The 5,895-nt window shown below is 47.7% G+C and overlaps 1 non-coding gene across 1 annotated transcript; it reads right to left on the bottom strand.

The window, feature by feature from the left end:
• Positions 1–3,069: 3,069 nt before the first annotated feature.
• TRNAF-GAA lies at positions 3,070–3,142 on the bottom strand. The gene has a single exon. It is a non-coding gene; the product is annotated as a tRNA-Phe (tRNA).
• Positions 3,143–5,895: the final 2,753 nt, after the last annotated feature.

Genomic DNA, 5,895 nt, shown 5'->3' with positions numbered 1-5,895 from the left:
ACCATGCTGAAAGACCACAACAGGGTTCAGATAAAACTACAGATCATCCTGTGCAAGGAACCACCTGTGGCTTGTCATGTGGTGCGAACCCACCCAGACACTGGTGGAAAGAAGTTACTGTAGCTTATTCCCCTCATTGTGATCTTGCAACCTAGCATCATGGTCTGGTTTATTCGTTTATTAAGTAAAAGCTTTTCTATACCGTCCTTCACCAGGGTCTCTCACCCCTCACAGTGGGTAAGCAAGCCAAAGTGGCTTTTGCTAAGCTGCAGCACATGCTGGTCAGCATCTGCTTGATCACCCAGCCCAGCGGGCAATCTCCTCAAGGGATGGGTGAGGAAACTAATGCTCGGCCAGGACGCTTTACCCAGCAGGAAGCTAGCAGCCACGTCTTCCTCCCCACTACTGTCCATCTCTCTCCCATCCCGTCTTCCTTGCTGCAGCAACATCCTCTGTGGACAGAGAGCCAGGCATCCTTCGAAATGTCCTCTTGAAGATGGTGGGAAATGCTTAAAAAGAAAAAAAAAAGAGGCTGCAAGAATGGGCATCACCCAACATGCTTGGAGTAAGATGGCTTGCTTGAGTTGATCCCTTTGCGATAGATCTGCAAACAGCCGCAGCGTCGGACACATTCAGCGGAGCAGAATGACAGAAACAAAAGTAGAAGGCCCCTTCACATTAAGGGCAGATGGTCTGTGTTGCTGCTGATGGTGGTTTATGTAAGAACAGTGGGAGGCTGGCAACTAGGGGGAGGGCCTTTTCTGCGGTGGCCCTACATGTTTGGAACAACCTTCCTGCCATGGCTCTCCTGGTGCCAAATCTGCCATCTTATCAGCACCGAGTTCTTTGTGGAAGCCTTTAAAGATCTCCTTGGGGTCTGATGGGTTTATCCAGGTGCCTTTTTATTTCCTTGTTTGGGTCTTTTTCATTGTATTTAATGTATTTTAATGCTATTTTAATGAATGTTTAAATGTTTTAAATGCTGTTGTGTTGTATTTTGTTGTCATTATATCATGTTGTGAACTGCCCAGAGAGCTTTGCTGATGGGTGGTATAGAAATTAATAAAAATAATAAAAACTTAGAAAAATAATAAATCTTCTGCATGTCTGTTCAGAACCAAGTCTCCCTAAGTTCAGCACGACTTATTTTCAAGTAAATGAGGCGGGGGGGGGGGGTGCTGTCTTAACTGCAGCTGAGGCTGAGTCCTGTGAACACCTTTTAAAATTCACTCTTTTTTAAAAAGTACTGATTTAAACCCACAAACAGTTCCAATGCAAAACATGGTTGAAAAACATCTCCCAACGTTCTTCAGCCCATGCAGCTTTTCGTGTAAGTGGAGATGAGGTTGAAGAGGGAAGGCAATAAATGGCATGATATTTGCATGGATGGCTGAGTTCAGGGAAGGTAATTTTGGAGTTTTCTTGCCGCAGGATCTGGGAGATGAATGTGTTTGGGGAGTATTGATCTGGGTATGTGTGAAAGCATCACCGCCTGTCCTTTTTTGTTTTTGTTTTAAGCTGCTGTTGGAGAAAGATTATAAATTCTCCTCTCTTCGGTTCCTAACCTTGATAAAAAGCAGTTATATGGAAATAGTGTAGAAGCATGTCGGATCAAAAGGTTAATTTAGATAGTAACTCAGCTGGAAATTGTGAAGATGTTGGTGAGAAGATAACAGCGGAAGCATGAAAGGGTCAGGAATGAACTTTGACTTCCTTTTGTGTACGGGTCATGTAGAGATAAGATTGTTAGCCTAGTAAAAGGCATCTAAGGGAGTGAAAGGGGATTAATGATACACTTATTAAGTGGAGATGAAATACTATAAAAGTTTTGTGTTTGGGTATGTTTGATGCAGATCCTTTGCGTGGGCCAATAGGCACGTGTATATCCTGGCCGCCTTGGCAAAATGCTGCTGTCTTATTTTGCCATTTAAGATATTTGTCCCTGCACTTTTCAAGAACACAGTGCTGTCTATAGGGGCCATTGTCTGGCAATGTCTGCTTTTGTTTTTTAAAGCTCTAAGGATTGTGGTTGCTGCTGCTGTGACTTAAGAATGATTTCTGAAGTCAGGAAGAACCTGTGATCAGTAGTATCAGAGATCCGGTGTGATGTAGCGGTTCAGAGTTTTGGGCTTGGACCAGGAGATCTGGGTCCTCAGCATGAAGCTCACCGAAGCCTTCAGCCTTACCTGCCTCACAAGGTTGTGGAGGGGAGGAGACGATGGAAAGGAGGACGGCCACCTTGCAAGAGGAAGCCTGCTGGGACAGAGGTGGAATGTTACAGCAATACTGTCGTCAGCCCCATTTTCACTGTTTCTGTGAGTCACACGAGTTACACTGGCCGGGAGACACACTGCCCTTCATCGCGACCTGAATGCAGCGGCACGGCTTCTCGGAGCAGGAAACCACCTTCGAGGAACTAGCGACGGCCCACGGGCCGCATCTGCGTGTGCAAGAGCAGAAGGTGTGCAGTCCTCGCACGCAGGTCACACGTCGCGCAGGGGGCAATGCCTTCCGCGCTCCTGTCCAGCCCTTCCGTTGCGGCGAGTTGCGGCAACCGAGCGGCGCAGTCCGGGAGCCCTGGCCGCCCCGGGCCTGGGGCAACTCGGCGCTGCTCGCGCGTGCTTCGTTTCGCGCGGTTACAAACCGAGCGGCGGGCGCCTCGCAGGAGCGGCAGGGAGAAGGGTCGCTGCTGGGCGCGCCGCCCCGGCGGGGGACGGTCCGCGGGGTCCGCGCGTGGCGCCCACGAGGATCGGCCGCTCAGCTCCGCACTCGGGGCGCCAGCGCGCTTTCGGCCGCCCGCCAAGAGGAGAGCGCCCGAGCAGGCCGAGAAGGGGGGCTGGGATGGCGCTCGGGGCCACCGGGGGTCATGCAAAATGACGGGGATGTGTGCGCATCTTGCTTTTCTCAAGTCTTTCTTGTGCCTCCCCACCCCAGCCCACCCTCGAACTCATCGCTCCGCTTTTTCCAAGTCCTTTTTGTTTCCTTGGGGTCCACGCTGCGCGGGACTGGCAGGGCACGTTCGCACAGGGCAAAGGGAAAAAATCCGTGATTCAGAAGGAAAACACCACCTGCCGAAACCCGGGATCGAACCAGGGACCTTTAGATCTTCAGTCTAACGCTCTCCCAACTGAGCTATTTCGGCAGTCGATCTGCAATCTGGAAGGACACCCTAGAAAAGGGACTTTCTAATCACTTCCTTCTTTTTGAGTGATTCATTTTGTGGTTTCACTTTGGACCTTGTCTTGACAATTGACTTTGTGTAGCGCAGTCCTTCAACATTTATTGAATTATCTGCGGATTCTAGTCATATTAAGTCAAATGGCTGTGGTGGTAAGATGATTTCAAACGAACCCTGACATCTCTGCTTAAGAAATAGCTGGGATGGGGTTTCTTCAGGCGCTATTACACCAAATTGCAGAACCCAGGCCAAGGGAGGGATCGCATTTGCTGGGGCTAATATTGCCATTGCTGTTGGCAAATAAGGACAGAGCAGAGAATGAAAGACGGGAGGGGGTATGATATGCATTATTTGCTGGAGGAAGGAAAACTAACCAGATAGCACTTACCAGTTGCAAATCAATATAAAATAAAATACGTTCATAATGTTGTTTTAGCTCATGGCATAACAGTATTATTATAAATCAGGAGCATGGCATCTCCATGCCTGCTTTTCCCCACTGAGGTTTGCTTATAATTTTAAGCACTTATTCTTCTAGCCTCAGCACACCTGGGGTTGTGTCCATCCAGGAGGTTAAGCTCACATGCAGCTGAACTTTTGCCTTTATTGAAACCCAACAGGACTGATAAACAACTCATTTTAATTGAAAAGCCAGTTCTTAATAACTGAGGCCATGAGATGACCAGGTGAAAAAAATAAGGCAAAACCGGGCCTTCAAATTGAGATCTAGCACAGTAGCAAAGAACCAAGCCTGAAGATGGTTCCTTCCAACTGAGCAAGCTCCCAAAGCTCTGGGCAGCAGTAGGTTTGCGATAGATAGATAGCAGCAAGCATGAAAGTAAGGGGGACTAGATCTGCAGGCTAAGGTGGTGGTAAGCACTGAGAAGGTCTGGGACTTGGGCCCACAGGGAAAAATAAAAATTAAAAAACAGAAGCTTGCATATGTTAACTTACATGTGCTCTAAATTTTGTATGTGTTGGAAGCACCCTGCACCATAAGAAATCCCCTCCCCTGTTTGTAAAAGAGAAGATTTCAGGAAGATTTTCATGGTGGGGCAGAGCAGGAGGCAAAGCACAAGGGGAAAAGCCAGCTAATCAGAGGCAACCAGCTGCAGTAGAGACCATCAGGCCCTTCCACCTGCATTTTCAACATGTGCCTGCAACCTGGTGGGCAGATGGTCTCCCAGAGATTCAGGGCTCCAGCCCAGGTGGGCCACTTCCCTGCATTGCCTCTGCTCGTCCATTTTCTCTCTGTGCTTCTCCCACCATGAGTGGTGCCAGAAAGGGCCTGCAGCCCAATCCTAGTCATGTTCATGTTGAAGTAAGACCCACAGGTCTTTACTGAGATTTACTTCCAAGTAAGTCTAACAATGAGGATAAATTCTGGATGGTAGTCCTGCTAGCCGGTTGCTGTTGAAAGAACAACAACACTACCGGATACTAAAGACTAGCACATGTATGATTGCACACACTTCTAGTCCACAACAGCTGCCTTCTGGTGTCACAAGACTTTGTCGTTATGAGATGAAATAGATCAAGTTTGCTTCTGGAATCTCACACACACCAACAAAAGTTTAGGGTTGGTTTATTTACTTGGTTGAAGGCAACAGCAAGATAATTTATGTGCATACAAACCATGTATTCATATAGTTATCCATATAAATCTGGAGAGATGTTGCAATCTTTATAAAGGATACATCTGTTATTACCCACATTCTTCAACTTAATGTGGCATTACCAGCTTCCGGCACCTTCTATTTTCTTTTGCAATCCAGTGCACAAAGTGCCATTAGTCTGCTGGGACTTTACCGAGGTTCCTTTCACATGAAGGTTTTCTTGTACCTTCATCTTGGCCTCGTTCATGGAGCATTTGACTAGGGTGGAGTAGGGAAGACAGATGACCCGCCCATGTTTCCCTACTGCTTCCCCCACCCTTTTTCATTCCCACTGAAAATCTGTGAAAGGAGAGGGAGAACAGCTGCACGATGCCTCCTCATAGCTGTGCCAGGGACTCTTCTGTACACCCCAGGAAGAGCATATGTTTGTGCTCCAAGGGGCTTACTACCTTGAGCTGAGAAGTGGGAAAGGGAGGCAGGATAATCAAGAACAAGCTATGCCTTTAATTCCAGTTACATATTCTAAGCTACAGTAGGGTACCGGAAATAGGGCCCGAGCTTTGTGAAAGATGGGTTCTGGATAGAATTCAAAGGAAGGTATCATGCTGACAAGGCCGACCAATCCATTAGGAGGGGTGAGGCTGCCTCTGGCAGGTGTAAAAAGGACAGCAAATTTGTTTTTAATTATGGTTGTATCTTTTTTTCCTGCTGAGGACCAAAAGAGGAGCTTGCAGGATTTTCTTCTTCCGAATAGCCATCACTTAGCCATCTTCAGGGCTATGTCTTGGGAAGGTGAAGAACTACGGTATCATTTGCTGCCACGTCCTGGATGGTCTTGGGCTGGCTGTGATTACAAAGATATTCTGGGAGGCAGTTGCATGCATGATTGGCAAAGAGCCGTGTCATCCGAGCTGCATGGCTTTGGAAGCCTATGGGTAGTGAAACAGGAGGTTCTGAATTGCATGCAAGTTTTCTTTCTTTCACAGCACTTAAACCATTCTTCAGCCCAGTTTCCAAGGTGGCTTACAAAGACAAGACAGCAGCTTGGGACAAGCAGGAGGCCTGCTGATAGATATCAACTGGACCATCACTACCTGCTCC

The sequence above is a fragment of the Varanus komodoensis genome, unplaced genomic scaffold, assembly GCF_004798865.1.
Source record: "Varanus komodoensis strain SLA01 unplaced genomic scaffold, ASM479886v1 scaffold31, whole genome shotgun sequence".
NCBI lineage: Eukaryota > Metazoa > Chordata > Lepidosauria > Squamata > Varanidae > Varanus > Varanus komodoensis.
The sequence above is the reverse complement of the archived record's forward strand: the minus strand, read 5'-3'. Positions and strand labels throughout refer to the sequence as shown.